Genomic DNA, 22937 nt, shown 5'->3' with positions numbered 1-22937 from the left:
GTAAGGTAGGGGAATCGTGGGCCTCCCCAGGGGCCCTGAAGGGGAAGATGTGTTCTTCAAGCATCACAGATATCGTGAGAAGCAAGAGGCTGCAATGGATGTGGAGGGCTTTGAGCCAGGCAGATGTGGGTTCAAATCCCAGTTTCCCGGCTGGGAGATTTGAAGCAAGTCACTCAGACTCACCCAACCTCAAAAATAGAGAGAATATCTGCCTGATACATTGTAGGCTTATGATTCCTTACCCTACTCTCTTTCTAATGAAAGATACTATTGAAAATTTCATAGCAGCTTGGAGAGAAGAAGAAAGTTCTCCTAATTCCTCTGCAATCTCTCCAGTCCCCGACTCAAGTTTCATCAGTGCCCCCTTTTTTTCAGAACCAAAAATCAGGGGGTGAGGTCTGGTATATATTTGAGTATTTGCAGATTTGGGTAGAAAGTTCCAGACCAGGGGTGTCCAATGTTTTGGCTTCCCTGGGGCACATTAGAAGGGTAATTATCTTGGCCCACACATAAAATATACTAACACTAATGATAACCGATGAGCTAAAAATAAATTGCAAAACAAATCTCAATGTTTTAAGAAAGTTTATTAATTTGTGTTGGGATGCATTCAAAACTGTCCTGGGCCACCTACCACCTACAGGCTGCCGGTTGGACAAACTTGCTGTTAGACACATAAATCTGATGCTAAGCATGGCACATCGCCCCAAGGATGTTTCTGACGCCTTGATTAACTCGTGATGTCTGGACGGATGTTTGGCAGGGGACAGAGTTGCTTTTGGTATCATAGCAATGCTCTGGCCACCTGGTGGCTGTGCAAGGGCTTAAAGCACTAGCTGTCTATGGTTGGTGATTCTTCTTTCCTTTCCCTTCTCTTCCTCCTTCTTTCCTCTCCAGAATTAGGATCTTTGGGAAACACTCATTTAGTCATCTTTTCAATCATCCACTCTTAGGCTGGCGTAGGCCCTCACAGTGTGTCCTCATGGCATCTTGTGCTTTTCCAATTACACAAGATCACATTGATCATGCTGCAGAAATTGCTTTAGGAACTAGAAGTACTGGTTTCCAAAGGTTGGGGGAAACTGAGGCACTTGGGCCTCAGATAGAGGACAAGATTTTTCATAGTATATTTTTCTGTAATCTTTAAATTTTGAACATTGGGAACATATTTTCTATTAAAACAAAGTGATTTTAAAAAATAAAACGTTGTTTACCTATCTAATTCTTCCACTAGGCTCCATGCTCTGTAAGGGCAGGAGCCTCATCTGTCTAGTTCACTGGGGTTTTTTTTTTTTTGGTTGTTTCTTTCTCTTTTTTTTTTTTTTTTTTATTAAGACAGGGTCTCATTCTGTTGCCCAGGCTGGAGTGCAGTGGCACGATCATGGCTCACTGCAACCTCCACCTTCCGGGCTCAAGCGCTCCTCCCACCTCAGCCTCTCAGGTAGCTGAGATGATAAGCGCGCGCCATCATGCCCAGCTAATTTTTGTATTTGTTTGTAGAGACAGAGTTTTGCCATGTTGCCCAGGCAGGTCTCGAACTCCTGGACTCAAGGGATTCACTGGCCTCAGCTTCTCAAAGTGCTGGGATTACAAGTGTGAGCCACTGCACCCTGCCTGGTTCATTGTTACGTCTTCGGCTCTAAGCATAACTTCTAGCTCAATAAGTATATTCTGAATGAATGAATGAATGACCGGGTTTTGTGATTCTGGTGGCATAGTCCTTATTGCTAGGAGCACCCAGCTGAGTTTGGCCTTCTCACCCCAGCCACAACTGGCCTGCTTGGGCTTCACACACCCTCAGCATCGTAATATGGGGGCTTTACATCCTACTGAATTGCTAGTACATGGAGACCAACTTAGCTAATTTTTAATTTTTGCGGAGAAGCGGGGCTTTTATGTTTGATTGAAAAGCCCAAACACACATGCACAGAACTATAGTGGGGATTGGGTGGGAATCAGGGTTATTGTGCAAACAATTTACAAATATCCATCATACATTCCTGGAGTCATAAGTCCTCATCTGACCTCAATCCACTTTTCTCAATCACCTTAAGTCCCAAAAGACTGAGGATTCTCAGCTCTCCAGTACTGACCACCAAGCCTTCCAAATATCAACTCAATACAGTTTTTAACAGAGTTCTAGCGGATTCCCCCTCTGACACTGTCTGGCACTGCTGCTTCCCTTGCGGCAGCCCGCAGCCCCATCTCGTTCCAGGAAGGTTAAAGCAGAGCCACTCAAGGAGTGGGAATGAAGGGAGCAACCGGCTTGAAATCCCTTCTCCCAGGCTGAGTTTGGGTCTCTCCTGTTCATCCTTATTAATAATAACTACAGCTTACTGAGCTTTGACTGCAAAACCAGACAGTGCCTTTGTAATCCTTACCACAATGCCGTGAAGTAGATAATAATAATACCCATTTTACAGATGAGCTAACTGAGGTTCTGAGAGGCCAGGGAAGTTCTGGGCCAGGGAACCTAACAGGGACTTCAGTACATATCTATCTGACTGCAAAGCCCATCTTCTTTCTTTCTGGCACAAAGTAGGGTGATAATATCTACCTTAACCACTGCTATCAGATGAAGGGAAATAAAGGGATTTAGAGCAATGCTAGGTACTCAGAACTCATCACCACATGGTAATTGCATTACTGATTGTGCCAAGTCAGATACCATCTTTTGCCAGATTCTCACAGAGACAAGTGGGAGCAAGCAGCACAGATTTTAGAAAAAAATTCAGATAAAAAATGTTTCCTTTGAATTTGGAAAATTCACTCCATGTTTCTTGTTTTCCGATATTTTTCTTTATTGAATTTTAGCAGCGTATTCTGTCAGTCTAGTTTTCTAGAGGGCATGGATCTTTTGGGGACATAGGTTGCAAACTTTGTTCTCAGCCTGCACACTCATTGCACAACTGAATGAGACAACTGTCTGTCCAGCGGGGTGCGCTGTTAGATTTAGAGGTGATATCTGACATTAAGAGGACCATGACAGCTCCCCATATGTAACTGGGGCAGTTCGAACCTTGGGCTTCTGGACACCAGGGCTACATGCCAAGCAGCATAGATGCTCAATGGAATTTTGTGGATGGCTTGGACTCCCTGGCCTTGCCTCTAGGCGGGGGGAGAGGGAGTGAGGTCATGGGGCCAGGGAAGCCCTTGGACTCAGCACTTTGTGGTAAGTGCACAATGGAGCTGGCCAGGCGGGTGAGCAGCACTTTTGTTGTGTGGGAATAAGCAGGATGGGTACAAAGCAAAGGGCCCAGTCAGCGTTCAGCCTGCACCCACCTCCCCCATGAGGGGCTGCTGCTGCAGGATCTTGTTTTTTTGCCCTGTGCCTTTCTACCTCTTTAAACAGGCAGGGGAGCCAGGGCCTGGCTGGGCCTGAAAAGGCAGTAGGGCAGGCACTGGGGGAGAACTTGCCTCCATTTCTTTCTGAACCCTTTCTGAGGTCATCCATTCCTCTGCTTCCAGGCATAAAAGGATGCCAACCTGCTGGGAGAGCTGTTGTCCTAAGGGCCCAGCCTCCACAGCCTGCTTGCTCTGTGTGTAAATGACTCAGAGCATCTCAATTCAACTCAATCTAAGTGAATTTCTCAATACTACAGATTTAGTCACTTCCTCTCAACTAGAACCCCTATGAAACAGCTAGAAAAGTAGATACAAGGATGGGACTTGTCCTATTGTGTGACACTCAGCCCACTCTCTCCACTGTAGCCAAGCAGTCCAACTCTGTATCATTCAGGGTTGCTAGACTGAGCAAGTAAAAATATAGGACGCTAAATTAAATGTGAATATCAGGTAAATAATGGCTTTTTTTTTAGTATCAGTAGATCTCAAACATTTTTTTCTACTCAAAAATTATTTGTTGTTTATCTGAAACTCAACTTTAATTGGGTATGTATCCTGCGTTTTATCTGCCAACCCTAGTCTTATCTTGCTTTTGTCTGGAGCATCCCATGATCCGCCTCTGCCAATCTGCTTCTCTTTTGTCCTTTGGAGAAGACAGTGTAAAGAGTCATCACCTGCAGGAAATCTTCCCTGGCTTACCCAGGCCGATCAGCCAACCCCAGCATCCTATAACAAAGAGGAGAAAGGAAGAAAACCAATATGTTTTTAAGTCTTTTTCCAAATGTTATCTAGTTTAGTGCTCCCAAATAACCCTGGGAGATATGCCTAACTAGTTCCATTTTTCAATGCAGAAAACAGACTCAGAGAACTTATGTTATCAACCTGAGGCCACATAGCTAGGAAGTGGCAGAGCCACATTACAAACTCAATTCTCTTTGTTTCAAAAATCTGTATTTTTTATCATGTTGCTTATAGGCATCCCTCTTCCTCTTGACTTGTGTGAACAACAGAGTAGCCAGAAAAGCAACTTTATTCTCATCTCCTCGGCCCCTTTATTTATTTCTTTTTCTGGTGGGACTAGTTTCTCTTCTTTGCCTTGGATGTAAATTTGGATGGTCTCATGGCTTTTCTGGACACTTGTTGGTAATAAAAACTTAGATGGTTACTTTTATTTTATTTTTATTTCATTATTATTATTATTTGAGACGGTCTTTCTCCGTCACCCAGGCTGGAGCACAATGGCATGATCTCAGCTCACTGCAACCTCTGCCTCCTGGGTTCAAGTGATTCTCCCACCTCAGCCTCCCAAGTAGCTGGAACTACAGGCGCCCACCACTACGCCTGGCTAATTTTTGTATTTTTAGTAGAGATGGGGTTTCACCATGTTGGCCAGGCTGGTTTCAAACTCCTGACCTCAGGTGATCTGCCCGCCTCAGCCTCCCAAAGTGCTGGGATTACAGGTGTGAGCCACCACACCCGGCCTATTTTATTTTATTTTTTTGAGACCAAGCCTCACTCTATCACCCAGGCTGGAGTGCAGTGGTGTGATCTTGGCTCACTGCAACCTCCACCTCCCGGGTTCAAGTGATTCTTGTACCTTGGCCTCCCAATTAGCTGGATTACAGGCACCCACCACCACGCCTGGCTAATTTTTGTATTTTTTGGTAGAGATGGGGTTTCGCCATGTTGGCCAGGTTGGTCTCAAATTCCTGGCCTCAGGTGATCTGCCTGCCTCGGCCTCCCGGAGTGCTGGGATTATAGGCCTGAGTCACCTCAACTGGGCCTAGATGGTTACTTTAAATCACAAAAAAGGCAATCTCAATTTTAAATCTGTATGTTCAATGTATGGTGGTAGCAACCAAAACTTCAATCTCCATTCAAAAGTAAGTCGTCTATTTGTAATCCCAGACAGGACATGCTTTAGGCAGAAATCCTGGACCCAGGGACCCAGGGAAAGTGAACCCTTTTTTCTTTCTTTCTTTTTTTTTTTTTTTTGAGACGGAGTCTCGCTCTGTTGCCCAGGCTGGAGTGCAGTGGCACGATCTCGGCTCACTGCAAGCTCTGCCTTCCGGGTTCATGCCATTCTCCTGCCTCAGCCTCCCGAGTAGCTGGGACTACAGGCTCCCGCCACTACGCCCGGCTAATTTTTTGTATTTTTAGTAGAGACGGGGTTTCACTGTGGTCTCAATCTCCTGACCTCGTGATCCACCCACCTCGGCCTCCCAAAGTGCTGGGATTACAGGCGTGAGCCACCGTGCCCGGCATGAACCTTTTTTCTTTCTCCCACTATTTCACTGGTTTCTGACCCTTCCAGGAGTGGAAGGAACAAGAGAGGAAGAGGGCAGAAAATTTCTTACTTGACTGGTCCTGTGGTTAGATGGCTTCACACTCTCTGTATCTAGCAACTCTTCACAGCTGTCAGTCTTGTGGGCACTTAATGGTTCTTGGGAGAGCCCCCACTTGCAATAACTTTGATCTAGGTCTATGCATCTCCACTCTGGCTACCTGTTCCTTCTACAGCTCCTAGGTACCTGGTGGTCACCCCCAGTGTCATTCTGCTAAGGACACATCAGTCCTCCAGGTCTAAGTCGCTACAGCCCCATTCCAGCTCCCTCTCAGGCATGACCTCCCTCTCATCCATGGGAAGCACTCACACATGCTTTGCCATGGCCAATTCTGGCATGTGGGCTTGTTCTTACTCAATCAGCCTCCTTTGCTTGGCCTCTTCCCTCAGCAGTTGCCCGGCCTAACTTCTGACCTTTAGATTCTAAACTGCAGGGGACACATCTTAAGCTTTCAGAGTGAACCCCTCGTAGCCTTCTCCTTTGCCTTGCAGTGAAGCTCCTTCACCCCTTCCCCTGAAGGGCAGTGGGATTCACAACACAGCTGTCTCCCAAAATTTTCTTTCTGCCTCTGTCTCCAGTTCTTTTATATTCTTGGTATAAGAAGGAAGGGTAGGCCACATGCTATGGCTCATGCCTGTAATTGCAGCACTTTGGAATGCCGAGGTGGGTGAATCACTTGAGGTCAGGAGTTGGAGACCAGCCTGGCCAACATGGTGAAACCCTGTTTCTACTAAAAATACAAAAATTAGCCAGGGCGTGGTGGCACATACCTGTAATCCTAGCTACTGGGAAGGCTGAGGTAGGAGAATGGCTTGAATCCGGGGGTGGAGGTTGCAGTGAGCTGAGATCGTGCCACTGCACTCCAGCCTGGGTGACAGAGTTGATTGTGTATCAAAAAAAAAAAAAGAAAAAGAAAAAAAGAAATTTCTGTGTAATGGTCTGTTGCACAACTCACTACTTTGGCTTCTAATATCTACCACTTTGGTGACTCAGCTGATTTTTCTTTTTTGTGTTTTTTAGAGACAGTACCTTGCTATCTCACCCAGGCTGAAGTGCAGTGGTGTGATCATGGCTCATTGCAGCCTCGAACTCTTGGGCTCAAGCGATCCTCTCACCTCAACCTCCTGGATAGCTAGGACTACAGGTGTGCACCACTATGCCTGGGTAATTTTTAAAAGTGTTTGTGAGACAGGATCTCACTATGATGCCCAGGCTGGTCTTGAACTCTTGGTTTCAAGTGATCCTCATGCCTTGGCTTCCCAAAGTGCTGGGATTACAGGTGTGAGCCACCATACCCAGCCTGAAATTTCCACAGTAACATCCTGCTCCATGTGTATGTTCCTTCACACTGTCTTCAAGCTGCTGAACGCCTAGACTCCCTTTGCTCCCAGCAGGTGACATTACAACCTATTTCATCAGGCATGAATTTCCTCAACTTTCTGCCCCTGGAACCTGCAATACCTGCAGGAGCATCTATTACCACACCCACCTCACCTCTTTATCTCCAGCCCCAGATGATCAGCACTTCCTGTCCTGGATTATATACCTTCCTACCATCTCAAGAACTTCATTTAATAAATAGCCCCCTTTTATCTAGTATTTTAAAAAGCAACTGCTATATTTTGTTAGAAAATTATGTATAACTTAAGAAGTCATATTTTCTTGTGTAATAAATATTTGGTGCATCAAAGGTATATAATATATGTATATATATTTATATATTTATTTATTTATTTTTATTTTTTGTTTCTTGAGATGGAGCTTTGCTCTTGTCGCCCAGGCTGGAGTGCAATGGCACGATCTCAGCTCACTGCAACCTCTGCCTCCTGGGTTCAAGCAATTCTCCTGCCTCAGCCTCCGTAGTAGCTGGGATTACAGGCGCCCACCACCACACCCAGCTAATTTTTGTATTTTTAGTAGAGACAGGGTTTCACCATTTTGGCCAGACTAGTCTCAAACTCCTGACCTTAAGTGATCTTCCACCCGCCTCGGCCTCCCAAAGTGTTGGGATTACAGGTGTGAGCCACCGCACCTGGCCTACATATTTTTTAAAAACCCAGCAGCTACTCTGCCCTGAGGTTACCATTTTCAACTTTTTAAGCTTTTTTTCTGGTATTCATTGATTTTGACATTATATATTATAGGTTTTGGCAGACAAGATTTTATCCCTCTGGCCAGGCGTGGTGGCTCATGCCTATAATCCCAGCACTTTGGGAGGCCATGGTGGGAGAATCACTTGAGCCCTGGAGTTTGAAACCATCCTGGGCAACATAGTGAGACCCCATCTCTACAAATAATAAAAAAAATTAGCTGGGCATGGTGTTTCATTCCTATAGTTCCAGCTACTCAGGAGGCTGAGGCAGGAGGATTGCTTGAACCCAGGAGGCAGAGGTTGCATGAGCCGAGATGGCACCACTGCACTCCAGCCTGGGCGACAGAGTGAGACTCTGTCTCAAAAAAAAAAAAAAAGGGCTGGGCACGGTGGCTCATATTTGTAATCCCAGCACTTTAGGCGTCCGAGGTGGACGGATCACCTGAGGTTGGGAGTTTGAGACCAGCCTGACCAACATGGGAGAAACCCTGTCTCTACTAAAAATACAAAAAAATTAGCTGGGCGTGGTGGCACATGCCTGTAATCCCAGCTACTCGGGAGGCTGAGACAGGAGAATCACTTGAACCCAGGAGGCGGAGGTTGCGGTGAGCCAAGATCACGCCATTGCACTCCAGCCTGGGCAACAAGAGCGAAACTCTTGTCTCAAAAAAAAAAAAAAAAAAAAAAAAGATTTTATCCTTCTTATGGCTCTCTCGCCCTCCCCACCATCCTATGGATGTATTATAAATTTTACTTAAATCCATATTCAGCATTTCCTTGTCTATGAGTTTGTAAATATTGTTCACTGCTGACCAGGCAAAATTTAATAACATTTCCTTTCTTGAACCATGTTTTGCTTTTTCTGGAGTTAAGAAAATGCCTTATGTTTTTCATAGGTTCAGTTTCCCAGCATCTTCATTAAATACTTCTAACACAGGGTGGGGAACATCACACACCAGGGCCTGTCTTGGGGTGGGGGGAGTGGGGTGGGATAGCATTAGGAGATATACCTGATGTAAATGACAAGTTAATGGGTGCAGCACACCAACATGGCACATGTATACATATGTAACAAACCTGCACGTTGTGCACATGTACCCTAGAACTTAAAGTATAATAATAAAAAAAAGGTAAAAAAATACTTCTAATATGATATTCTACATTTGAACCTGTCAGATCATGTCTCAGCTCAATTTTTCCCCCAGGAGACTTCCTTTCTGGAAGCCTCCCACCTCAGCCTCCCAAGTAGTTGGGACTACAGATGCATGCCACCATGCCCAGCTAATTTTTGAATTTTTTGTGGAGATGGGGATTTGCCATGCTGCTCAGGCTGGCCTCAAGCTCCTGGGCTCAAGTGATCCACTCACCTTGGCTTCCCAAAGTGCTGGGATTACAGGTGTGAGCCACCATGCCTAGCCTGGAAGCTTCTGTTCGGTTCCAATCTGGGGAAGTTTCTCCCTATGCTACTCCCTATGCATAGCTACTGCCCAGAGACTTCTCTTGACTGATGTCCTGGGCATTCCCTTTGCTTGCCTTCAGCATTGAACCCTATATCTCCCTCTTTCATAGTTTATCCTCTTGTTTTGGTAAAGCATATTCTCTAATAGTGTCCTGAGACATGGTACATAGAGATACTTTTTTTGAGATCAGGATGACTAAAAATATATTTTTGTACAGCAGCATTTGATTGAAGGTTTGGCTGGATATGGAGTACAGTAACAGTACTCTACAAATTGTGAAAATACTTCCCCTTTGTCTTCTATGTGCAATGTTGCTATTGGGAAGTATGATGCTTTTTTTTTTTTTTTTGAGACAGAGTTTCACTCTTGTTGCCCAGGCTGGAGTGCAATGGCGTGATCTTGGCTCACTGCAACCTCTGCCTCCCAGGTTCAAGCGATTCTCCTGCTTCAGCCTCCCGAGTAGCTGGAATTACAGGCATAGGCCACCATGCCTGGCTAATTTTGTATTTTTAGTAGAGACGGAGTTTCTCCGTGTTGGTCAAGCTGGTCTCGAACTCCTAACCTCAGGTGATCCACCTGCCTCGGCCTCCCAAAGTGCTGGGATTACAGGAGTGAGCCAACGCGCCCGGCCAGTATGATGCTATTTTGACTTCTGATTCTTTGTATAAGATTTTTTTTTTCTTTCTAAGTTTTTGGATTTTTTTTAATGCCTAAAAATCTGAATTTCCTGAGGCTATGCTTTGGTGAAAATCTTATTTTCTTTATTTTTCCGGGCATTTAGTAGACTTTTCCAACCTTAGGAAATCTATGTTCTTCAATTCTTGGAAATATTCCTGTAATTTTTTAAAAAATCATTTTCTCTTTGTATTTAATGTTTTTTTTTTTTTTTTTGCAACTTCTATTGGTTGGATGTTGGACCTCCTGAAATGATATTCTAGTTTTCTTATATGTCTCTACTATTTTATGTTTCTTTGTCTTTTTTGTGACTTTTTTTTTTTTTTTAAGACAGAGTCTCACTCTGTTGCCCAGGGTGGAGTGCAGTGGCGCGATCTGGATCACTGCAACCTCCACTTCCAGGCTCAAGCAATCCTCTTACCTCAGCCTCCTGAGTAGCTGGGCCCACAGGTACACACCACTGTGCCTGGCTAATTTTTGTATTTTTAGTAGAGATAGAGGTCTTGCCATGTTGCCCAAGCTGGTCTCGAACTCCTGGGCTCAAGTGATCCTCCTGCCTGGGCCTCCCAAAGTGCTGGGATTACAGGCATGAGCCACCGCTCTCAGCCTTTTTTTCTGACTTCTAAGAGATTTCCTTGATTTAGCTTTTAACCCCTATTAATTTCCTATTGCTGCTAAAACAAATTGCCCCATAAAAAGGGAACACTTATACACTGCTGGTGGGAATGTAAACTAGTATAACCTCTATGGAAAACAGTATGGAGATTTCTTTTTTCTTTTTTCTTTTTTCTTTTTTTTTTGAGACTGGAGTCTCACTCTGTCACCCATGCTGGAGTGTAGTGGCACTATCTTGGCTCACTGCAATCCCCACCTCCCTGGTTCAAGGAATTCCCCTCCCTCAGCCTCCTGAGTAGCTGGGATTACAGGCACATGCCACCACACCCCGCTAATTGTTTTGTATTTTTAGTAGAGACGGGGTTTCACCATGTTGGCCAGACTGGTCTCGAACTCCTGACCTCAGGCAGTCCTCCTGCCTCGGCCTCCCAAAGTGCTGGGATTACAGGCATGAACCACCACACCCAGCCATGGAATACTACTCAGCCATAAAAAGAACAAAATAATATATTTTGCAGCAACTTGGATGGAGCTGGAGGACATTATTCTAAGTCATGTATCTCAGGAATGGAAAACCAAATACTGTATGTTCTCGCTTAGAAGTGGGAGCTAAGCTGTGGATATGCAAAGGAATGCAGAGTGATATCATGGACTATGGACACTCAGGAGGGGGAGGGTGGAAGGGAGGTGAGTGATAAAAAACTACATATTAGGTACAATGTACACTACTCAGGTGATGTGTGCACTAAAATCCCAGACTTCACCACTTTACAATTCATCCATGTAGCCAGAAATCACTTGTACCTTAAAAGCTATTCAAATTAAAAAAAATTTTTTAATTAAAAAAATGGCTGGACATGGTGGCTCACACCTATAATATCAACACTTTCGGAGGCCAAGATGGGAGGACTGCTTGAGCTCAGGAGGTCGAGACCATCCTGGGTAACGTAGCAAGACCTCGTCTCTACTTAAAAAAAAAAAAAAAAAATTGCCAGTTGTGGTGGCTCACCCTGTAATCCCAGCTGTTTGTGAGGCTGAGATGGGAGGACTGCTTGAGCCTGGGCGGTCAAGACTGCAGTAGGCCCGGCGCGGTGGCTCACGCCTGTAATCCCAACACTTTGGGAGGCTGAGGTGGGTGGATCACGAGGTCAGGGGTTTGAGACCAGCCTGACCAACATGGTGAAACCCCGTCTCTACTAAAAATACAAAAATTAGCTGGGCGTGGTGGCGGGCATCCGTAATCCCAGCTATTTAGGAGGCTGAGGCAGGAGAATTGCTTGAATCCGGGAGGCGGAGTTGCAGTGAGCCGAGATCGCGCCACTGCACTCCAGCCTGGGTGACAGAGCGAGACTCCATCTCAAAAAAAAAAAAAAAAAGACTGCAGTAGGCTGAGATTACACCACTGTGCTCCAGCTTGGGCAACAGAGCAAGACCTTATTTCAAAACAAAGCAAAAACATCAAAAAAAATTAGCCAAGTGTGGTGGTGCATGCCTGTGGTCCCAGCTACTCAGGAGTCTGAGGCGGGAGAATTGCTTGAGCCTGGGAGATCGAGGCTGCAGTGAGCCGAGATTGAGCCATTGCACTCCAGCCTGGGCAACACAGTGAGACACTGTCTCAAAAAAAAAAATTTAAAAACAAATTACCACAAATTTAGTGGCTTAAAACAACATAAATTGGCCGGGCACAGTGGCTCAAGCCTGTAATCCCAGCACTTTGGGAGGCCGAGGTGGGTGGATCATTTAAGGTCAGGAGTTCAAGACCACCCCGGCCAACATTGTGAAACCCTGCCTCTACTAAAAATACAAAAATTAGCCGGGCGTGGTGGTGGAAGCCTGTAGTCCCAGCTACTTGGGAGGTTGAGGCAGGAGAATCACTCGAACCCAGGAGGCGGAGGTTGCAGTGAGCCGAGATTGCGCCCCTGTGCTCCAGCCTGGGTGACAAAGCGAGACTCTGTCTCAAACAAACAAACAAAGAAACACAAGAAACATCACAAATTTATTATCTTACAATTCTGGAAGCAGGACTGCATTTTTTTTCTGGAGGCTGTAGGGGAGAATCTATTTCTTTGCCTTTACCAGGTTTTAGAAGCAGCCTGCATTCCTTGGCTCATGGCCTTTTCCTCCACCTCCAAAGCCAGCAGCACAGCATCTTCCAATTTCAATCTCCTTGACACTGACCTTTCTTCCTGCCTCCCTCATAAGGATCTTTGTGATTACATATGCAGATAATTCAGAACAATCTCGCTTCACTATCCCAAGTTCCTTAATCACATCTGGAAAGTCTTTTTGCCACATAAGAACATATTTACAAATTCTAGGGGTTAGGATGTGGACATCTCTAGAGGGCCATAATTCTCTCTGTCACAAACTCTTTTGCCAATCTGTTATTTTATTTTATTTTATTTTATTTATTTATTTATTTTCGAGACAGAGTCTCACTCAGTTGCCCAGGCTAGAGTGCAGTGGCGCGATCTCGGCTCACTGCAACTCCACCTCCCGGGTTCATGCCATTCTCCTGCCTCAGCCTCCTGAGTAGCTGGGACTACAGGCGCCTGCCACTATGCCTGGCTAATTTTTTTGTATTTTTAGTAGAGATGGGGTTTCACCATGTTAGCCAGGATGGTCTCGATCTCCTGAACTCGTGATCTGCCCGTCTCAGCCTCCCAAAGTGCTGGGATTACAGGCATGGGCCACCGCGCCTGGCCTATTTTATTTATTTTGAGACAGAGTCTCACTCTGTTGTCGAGGCTGGAGTGCAGTGGCGCAATCTCGGCTCACTGCAGTCTTGAACTCCTGGGCTCAAGTGATCCTCCTGCCTCAGCCTCTCAAGTAGCTGGGACTATAGGAGTGCATCACCATGACTGGCTGGCTAATTGTTTTTATTTTTTTGTTGTTGTTTTCTTTTTTGAGATGGAGGCTCACTCTGTCGCCCAGGCTGGAGTGCAGTGGCGTGATCTCGGCTCACTGCAACCCCTGCCTCCCAGGTTCAAGGGATTCTTATGCCTCAGCCTCCTGAGTAGCTGGAACCTCAGGTGTCGCCACCATGCCTGGCTAATTTTTGTATTTTTAGTAGAGCTGGGGTTTCACCATGTTGTCCAGGCTGGTCTTGAACTCCTGACCTCAAGTGATCTGCCCTCCTTGGCCTCCCAAAGTGCTGGGATTACAGGCATGAGCCACTGTGCCTGGTCTGTTTTTATTTTGTAATAGTATGTTGCCCAGGCTTGTCTTGAACTCCTGGCCTCAAGTGATCCTCCCGCCTCAGTCTCCCAAAGTGCTGGGATTACAGACATGAGCCATCGCACCTGGCCTGGTCAGGTATATTTTTATCTCTCAATTAAGATTTGTCTGTTGTTTTTCTCATGATTAGACTAGGGTAATATGTTTTTGGAAAATCGTAGAGAGAAAGAGCCATTCTCATCACGTCATGTCAAGGATACGTACTATCAAGTGACTTATCGCTGGCGCGAGGTAGTTTGTCAGGTTTCTTCACTTAAAACGTTACTTTATTTTCTTCCTTTTTACTGCCTTCTTTGGAAGAAAGTCACCGTGCACAGCCCCCACTTAGGGAATGGTGAGTTATGGCCCCTCCTTAAAGACTCTCATTCGCTTTTTGTCTTGAAGATCTAAGAAGTTATATCTACTAGCTTGAATTTCTGTTTTTTGGTCTCCACGTTCTATTCCTGCAATTTTAAACTTTCCTCTACTGATCCTTTTTCAAGATCCTTTTTTCCAGCCTGTAAACATGCTTAAATCTCTTTTATCTCAAAATGAAACATAAAACCCACCAAAGACTCTAATTCCCTTTTTGGAAGGTGATTCTGGAGAATCATCCATTCTCACTCTGCCTTTCGTAGCCCCAGGCTTTAAAAGAATGGTGGCCATTTCAACGTCCTCATCGGCCACTCAGTCTTCAATCATAGCATTCGTATCTCTATACTTCCCACTCTTCTGAAACGGCTTTGGTAGGGAAGACAAGTGACTTCCATTGCCACACCCAATGGACTCTTTTTCAGTTTTTCTTATATGTAATATCTCTACACCACTAAGACTATCGAACACTTCTTTCTTCAGAAACCTCTTTCCCCTTGACTTCCAAATCACCTCTCTCTGCTGCTCCTGCTCACTGTTTTTTGTCCACTCCTTTTCTTCTTCCGGTTCCATCAATGTCAGTCTTGCTCAGGGTTTGCTCTTGGCCTTCTTTTTGCTTCTCATTCTATACTCTCCTGAGGTAATCTAATCTACTCCCAAGAGTTCAATAACTACTTTGTGCTGGTGGCTCCCAGATCTATATTTCAAATTCACACATCTCTTTTTGTATTAGTTTCTTAGGGCTACTGTAACAAACTGCTACAAACTTGGCTTAAAACAGCAGAAATGTATTCTCTCACAGTTCTGTAGGCCAGAAGTCTTAAATCGAGGGTGGTTCCTTGACTTAAGGAGAAACTTAAGGCAGAAACTGTCCCAGACCTCCCTCCTTTCTTCTGGTGGTTGCCAGCAATGCCTAGTACTCCTTGGCTTGTAGAGGCATCATTCTAATCTCTACCTCTGTCTTTACATAGCACTCTTTATGTGTCTCACTGTCTGTGTTTTTTTTTAAATTATTATTATTGTTTTGAGATGGAGTCTTGCTCTGTCACCCAGGCTGGAGTGCAGTGGCACAATCTCGGTTTACTGCAACCTCTACTGCCTGGGTTCAAGCGATTCTAATGCCTCAGCTTCCCAAGTAGCTGGGATTATAGGCATGCACCACCATACCTGGCTAATTTTTGTATTTTTAGTAGAGATGGGGTTTCACCATGTTGGACAGGCTGGTCTTGAACTCCTGACCTCAAGCAATCCGCCCGTCTTGGCCTCCAAAGTGCTGGGATTTACAGGTGTGAGCTACTGTGCCCGGCCTTCACTGTGTCTTTACATGGTCTTCTCATAAGAACACCAGTCATTGTATTTGGTGCCTACTCTAATCCAGTATGAACTCATCTCAATTTACCTTATTTCATCTGCAAAGACCCTATTTCCAAGTAAGGTCATCAACAGAGGTTCCAGGTGGACATGCATTCTGGGGAGATACTATTCAACACAGTATACTCGTCAACTACCTTTCAGACATCTCCAGTTAGATGACTTCCAACAGATTCCCTGAACCCAACACAGCCAAGCTGTTCAGATGATCTCCACTAGTGTCCCTACCCCCAGCCTGATCTTCCTTTGATGTTCCCCATCTCAGAGATGGTACCACTCAAGCCAGAAGTCTAGGATCAATCTTGACACTTCTCTCTTTCTCACCACCATATCTAACTTTTGGCTGAATCTTGCTAATTCTACCTCCCTAATAGTCCTATATGGCCCCACTTCTCCATATCCATTGTGTCATTTACTATAAGTTTGGCTGCAAGTCATAGAAAACCGAATGCAAATTGGCATAGTGAATAAGAAAATTATTTAGTTCGCCGGGCGCAGTGGCTCATACCTGTAATCCCAGCACTTTGGGAGTCCGAGGCGGGCGGATCACAAGGTCAGGAAATTGAGACCATCCTGGCTAACACGGTGAAACCCCGTCTCTACTGGAAAAAAAAAAAAAAAAAAAAAAATTAGCTGGGCATGGTGGCGGGCGCCTGTAGTCCCAGCTACTTGGGAGGCTGAGGCAGGAGAACGGCGTGAACCTGGGAGGCGGAGCTTGCAGTGAGCCGAGATTGCTCCACCACACTCCAGCCTGGGCGACAGAGCGAGACTCCGTCTCAAAAAAAAAAAAATTATTTAGTTCACTTAACAGAAAATACACAGTAAGGTAAGCCTCAGGCTTGTTGATCCAGTGATGTTTCCATGACTCGGGTTTTTTCCATCTCCATCCTACTGAATTCATTGTTGACTTCATCCTAAGGCTGATTGCTTTCATCATTGTTGGGTGTTTTCCAGAAGCAATTGGGGCTGTATTCTTCATTGTTCACATCCATGGTGGGGGAGCAGAGGGGGAGTTTCCTGAGGTTTTCTATTTTTTTTTTTTTCTTGGACAAGGTCTCTCCATGTCACCCAAGCTGGAGTGCAGTGGCCTGAAAGCTGGAGTGCAGTAGCGTGATCACAGCTCACTGTAGCCTTGACCTCCTGGGCTCAAGCAGATCCTCCTACCTCAGCTTCCCAAGTAGCTGAGACCACAGGAGTGTGCTACCATGCCTAGCTAATGTTTCATTTTTTTGTAGAGACCAGGTTTCACTGTGTTGCCCAGGTTGGTCACGAACTCCTGGTCTCAAGTGATCTGCCCACCTCAGTCTCCCAAAGCACTGGGATTACGGGACTGAGCCACCGCTCCCAGCTCCTGTGTGTTTCGAAAGAGCAAGGAAGGGGTGGGTGTGGTGGCTCACACCTGTAATCCCAGCACTTTGGGAGGCTGAGGCGGATGGATCACTTCGGGTCAGGAGTTCGAGACCAGCCTGGCCAACATGGTGAAACCCTGTCTCTACTAAAAATACAAAAATTAGCTGGGTGTGGTGGCACGTGCCTGTAATCCCAGCTACTTGGGAGGCTGAGGCAGGAGAGTTGCTTGAACCCAGGAGGCGGAGGTTGCAGTGAGCTGAGATCACACCACTGCACTCTAGCCTGGCGACACAGTGAGACTCCGTCTAAAAAAACAAAACAAAACAAACAAACAAAAAACAAAAAAAGTACACGTAGGCCGGGCGCGGTGGCTCATGCCTGTAACCCCAGCACTTTGGGAGGTGGAGGCAGGTGGATCACCTGAGGTCAGGAGTTTGAGACCAGCCCGGCCAACATAGCAAAACCTCATCTCTACTAAAAAATACAAAAATTAACTGGGTGTCGTGGTGCATGCCTGTAGTCCCAGCTACTTGGGAGGCTGAGGTGGGAGAATCACTTGAACCTGGGAAACGAAGGTTGCAGTGAGCCAAGATCGTACCACTGCACTCTAGCCTGGGCGACAGAGCGAGACTCCTCTCAAAAAAAAAAAAAAAAAAAGTACATGTACATTGTATATGATGTATATGACACATAAAATCTGCAAATCAGGCCGGGCGCGGTGGCTCACGCTTGTAATCCCAGTACTTTGGGAGGCCAAGATGGGCGGATCACGAGGTCAGGAGATTGAGACCATTCTGGCTAACACGGTGAAACCCCATCTCTACTAAAAACACACAAAAAATTAGCCAGGCGTGGTGGCGGGCACCTGTAGTCCCAGCTACTTGGGAGGCTGAGGCAGGAGAATGGCGTAAACCCGGGAGATGGAGCTTGCAGTGAGCCGAAATTGCGCCACTGCACTCCAGCCTGGGTGACAGAATGAGACGCTGTCTAAAAAAAAAAAATCTGAAAATCACTTTCTCCCTTCAACATTATATTTTTGAAATCTGTCCATATGTATGCATGTAGATCATGTTGACTCATTTTATGAGCTGCGTAGTACTCCACAGCATGAATATGCTACAATTTACAATCTTACTTTATATCTCTCTTTTTTCATTATTTTCTTCTTTCTTTCTTTTCTCCCTCCCTCCCCCGCTTCCACCCCCAACCTCTTTCTTTTCTTTTCTTCTTCTTCTTTGTTTTTGAGACAGACTCTAGCTCTGTTGCCCAGGCTGGAGTGCAATGGCACGATCTCAGCTCACTGCAACCTCTGCCTCCCAGGTTCAAGGGATTCTCCTGCCTCAGCCTCCCGAGTAGTTGGAATCACAGGCACTGGCCACCACGCCCCGCTAATTTTTTTTGTATTTTTAGTAGATAAATGGTTTCACCATGTTGGCCAGGCTGGTCTCAAACTCCTGACCTAGGGTGATCCTCCCACTTTGGCCTCCCAAAGTGCTGGGATTACAGACCTGAGCCACCGCGCCCGATCTCTTTTCTTCTTTTTTAAGAGACAGGTTATAGTTATGTTGCTCAGGCTGATCTCAAACTCCTGGCTCAAGCAATCCTCCCAGCTTGGCCTCTCAAAGTGCTGGGATTACAGGCGTGAGCCACTGCACCTGACCTTTTTCATCACTTTTTGTGCTTCTTGCCCTCTATTCCTGCCTTTTGCTGGTGTTTCTTTTTATTCTCTTTTTTCCCCTCCAGTAATTTGAAAGGTATACATTCTATTTCTAGTATTTGTAAAATTACACTTTCATTTTAAACATATTCAGTTTCTCTACCCTTCTGAATAAGATAGAGATGGGAACTTTCCATTCCCATCTTCTATGTTAATATTTGGTTTGGTTGCTTATTTTATTGTTTTAGTAGTCGACACTTAATTTAGATGTACCAATTTATATATTTACCATTTCTTCTTGTATTTCACTCTTTCCTTCTGGATTTGTAAAGACAATAAAGATTGATACTGAAATAATCTTTTAATAGTTCTTTCAGCAAATTTCTATAAGTAATAAACTTTCTTAATATTTATATGTCTGAAAACAACTTTATTTCAGCCTTACTTTTGAATGTAAGTATAGCTAGAAATAAGATTCTTGGTTGGTAGTTATTTCCCTCAACACTTTGATGATACGTCATTGTCTTCTGGGAACTCCTGCGATGACATGAAATTCCCTATCAGTCTGTTTATTGTTTTGATGTAGGTATCTGTTCTCTTTAGTAGCCTTTAAGATTTTCTATCTTCCTTGTTGTTATGCAATCCCACAGGAAGGTGTTAGATATAGACTTGCTTTTATTTATCCTACTCAGGACTTCTGCTTCTTTAGCTGGCAAACTCCTGTTTTTCTTCAGTTCAGGAAACTTCCCCCATTACCTCTTTGTCTGCTGCGTTCCCTCCACTGTTGTGATTTTTCTCCTTCTGAATTCCTGTTTGGCGCTTCTCATGCTATACACCATGTCTTTCATTCTGTCTTTCTTATTTTCTATCTCTTTACCACTTCCTGAATGATTTCCTCGTGTTTGTTCTAATTCATTAATTCACTGTATAGCAGGATCTAGTTAACTGTTTACTAAGTTTTGTTTAGCTGGATATAGTAATGCACACATGTAATCTCAGCTACTCAGGAGGCTGAGGTGGGAGGATCACTTGAGCTTGGTAGTACAAGGGTGCAGTGAGCCATGATCGCACCACTGCACTCCAACCCAGGCAACAGAATGAGACCCCCCTTTTTTTTTTTTCTTGAGACAGGGTCTCCCTCTGTTGCTGGGACTGCAGTGCAGTGGCACAATTTCTGGTTACTGCAACTTCGACCTCCCAATCTCAAGAGATCCTCCCACCTCAGCCTCCCAAGTAGCTGGGACCACAGGTGTGCACCACCACGCTGAGCTCATTTTTGTATGTTTTTTTTTTTTTTTTTTGAGACGGAGTCTCGCTATGTCTCCCAGGCTGGAGTGCAGTGGCTCGATCTCGGCTCACTGCAAGCTCCACCTCCTGTGTTCACGCCATTCTCCTGCCTCAGCCTCCCGAGTAGCTGGGACTACAGGCACCCGCCACCATGCCCAGCTAATTTTTTGTATTTTTAGTAGAGCTGGGGTTTCACCGTGTTAGCCAGGATGGTCTCAATCTCCTGACCTTGTGATCCGCCCGCCTCGGCCTCCCAAAGTGCTGGGATTACAGGTGTGAGCCACCACGCCCGGCCACATTTTTGTATGTTTTGTAGAGATGGGGTTTCGCCATGTTGCCCAAGCTGGTCTTGAACTCCTGGGCTCAAGCAATTTGACCCCCTCGGTCTCGCAAAGTGCCAGGATTACAGGAGTGATCCACCACGCCTGGCAACCCCGTCTCTTAAAATAAAATAAAATATAAAAGAAGTATGTTTAAAATGTTCAAATATTTAAAGGAAGAAGTAGAATGTATATGATGAGAGTGAGATATTATGAGGGAAAAGGTGGGTTTGAAAATACGATGAGAGGCCGGGCACAGTGGCTCACGCCTGTAATCCCAGCACTTTGGGAGGCCGAGGCGGGCGGATCACGAGGTCAGGAGATCGAGACCATCCTGGCTAACAGGTGAAACCCCATCTCTTCTAAAAATACAAAAAATTAGCCAGGCGCAGTGGCGGGCGCTTGTAGTCCCAGCTACTCGGGAGGCTGAGGCAGGAGAATGGCATGAACCTGGGAGGCGGAGTTTGCAGTGAGCCGAGATAGCGCCACTGCAGTCCGGCCTGGGTGAAAGAGCCAGACTCCGTCTCAAAAAAAAAAAAAAAAAAGAAGAAGAAGAAAGAAAATACGGTGAGACTGAGATATTATGATATTATGGGAGGAAAGGTGGGTTTGAAAAAGAACTAAAATTTTAGAAATGAAAATTGTATAGACATTTAGGTTTTTTCCTTTTTTTTGTTTTTTTTTTTGAGACAGAGTCTCACTCTGTCGCCCAAGCTAGAGTGCAGTGATGCGATCTTGGCTCACTGCAGCCTCAGCCTCCCAGGTAGCTGGGATTACAGGCATGCGCCCCCACTCTTGGCTAATTTTTCTATTTTTAGTAGAGACAAGGTTTCACCATGTTAGTCAGGCTGGTCTCGAACTCCTGACCTCAGGTGATCTGCCCACCTCAGCCTCCCAAAGTGCTAGGATTACAGGCATGAGCCACCACGCCCAGCCCAGGTTTTTGTTTGTTTTTTTAACAAAACTTTTATCTAATTTTTTTTTTTTTTTTTGGCATGGCGTGTTGACTCACACCTGTAATCCTCGCAGTTTGGGAGGCCGAGGCGGGCAAATTACTTGAGGTCAGGAGTTCGAGATCAGCCTGTTCACCAACATGGTGAAACCTCGTCTCTACTAAAAACACAAAAATTAGCCGGGTGTGGTGGCGGGCGCCTGTAGTCCCAGCTACTCGGGAGGCTGAGGCAGGAGAATGGCAGGAACCTGGGAGGCAGAGGTTGCAGTGAGTCAAGATGGTGCCACTGCACTCCAGCCTGGATGACAGAGCAAGATGCCGTATCAAAAAAAAAAAAAAAAAAAAAGGGCCAAGTGAGGTGGCTTATGCCTGTAATCCCAGCACTTTGGGAGGCTGAAGTGGGTGGATCACAAGGTCAAGAGATCGAGAGCATCCTGGCCAACATGGTGAAACCCTGTCTCTACTAAAAATATAAGTTAGCTGGGTGTGGTGGCGGGTGCCTGTAATCCCAGCTACTTGGGAGGCTGAGGCAGGAGAATCACTTGAACCTAGGAGGTGGAGGTTGCAGTGAGCCGAGATTGCGCCACTGCACTCTGGCCTGGCGACAGAGCAAGACTCCGTCTCAAAAAAAAAAAAAGGTTTTTTTTCTTTTTAAAATAGAGATAGGCTCTCACTGTGTTGCCCAGACTGTTCTAAAACTCCTGTCCTCACGCAATCCTGCTACCTCAGCCTTCCAAAATATTGGGATTACAGGTGTGAGCCACTGTACCCAGTCTGAAACACATTTCTTTTAAATTAGCATTTGTGTTTCATGAATTGAAACATTTTTTTAAACTGTCCTTTTATCTGTGATTTCTGGCACATACATTTTCTGATTCCTTGCATCTGCCATCTGTTTATGATGGCATTTGCTTCTTTATTTGTTTCCTAAGGGAGCAGGGTCTTTCTCATTCTCTAGGTTTTGGACGAACTCCTGTGAGGCTATTTTGTGTTTCTCTATGCAAGTATTTTATGCAGTTTCACTGCCTGTGGGTGATTTTTACTAATTTCTTGCCCTGAGTTTCTCAAACAGCAAGTCTGGTGTGTACTCAGGTGCCACCCCTCTGATTGGCACAGTGTTGGAGGTGTGATTTTTTCACCCACAGGCTCTAGGCAGACACCTAGCTCTTTGCTCTGGTGCAGTTTTTCTGGAACCTGTTTTATCTACAAGACAACCCTTTTGTTCTTGACTTTTAGCAGGAAACCTGGTTGCAGCTCATGAGCCTGAGGCCACATCTCCCATCCCCAGAGCGCATTAAATTTCTGATTCTGATACCCTGGGGGACTCTGGGCTTATGATAAGTGAGGCCTGGGTGTGTTCTGTGATTGGTCATGAGGGACTCACAAAGAGTTTTTTAGGTAAACTTTTAATTAAAATCTAACTTTTCATTGAAATCTATGAATTCATACTATAGAAAAGTGCACAAATCATGAGCAATCAGTCTGATTAGTTTTTATAAAGTCCAGACACTTTGTATAACTGCCACACAGATCATGATATAGAACATTATTGGCAATCCCCTCCCTGAAACCCCTTTAGCCCCCCTCTAATCACCACTCTGCACCTAAAGGCAATTAGTATTCCAGTTTCTAATGGCATTTCATTTCAACCATTTGGTACTTTATATAAATCATACGGTATGTACTCTTCAGTGTCTGGCTTCTTTTGTCATTATATTTGTGAAATTTACTCATGTTACTGCATGTAGTGTTCTAGTCTATGAAAATACCACAATTTAAAAATCTAGTTGGGGCCAGGCATGGTGGCTCATGTCTGTAATCCCAGCACTTTGAGAGGCCGAGGCAGGCAGATCACTTGAATTCAGAAGTTCAAGACCAGC

The sequence above is a fragment of the Pongo pygmaeus genome, chromosome 19, assembly GCF_028885625.2.
Source record: "Pongo pygmaeus isolate AG05252 chromosome 19, NHGRI_mPonPyg2-v2.0_pri, whole genome shotgun sequence".
Classification (NCBI taxonomy): Eukaryota; Metazoa; Chordata; class Mammalia; order Primates; family Hominidae; genus Pongo; species Pongo pygmaeus.
The sequence above is the reverse complement of the archived record's forward strand: the minus strand, read 5'-3'. Positions refer to the sequence as shown.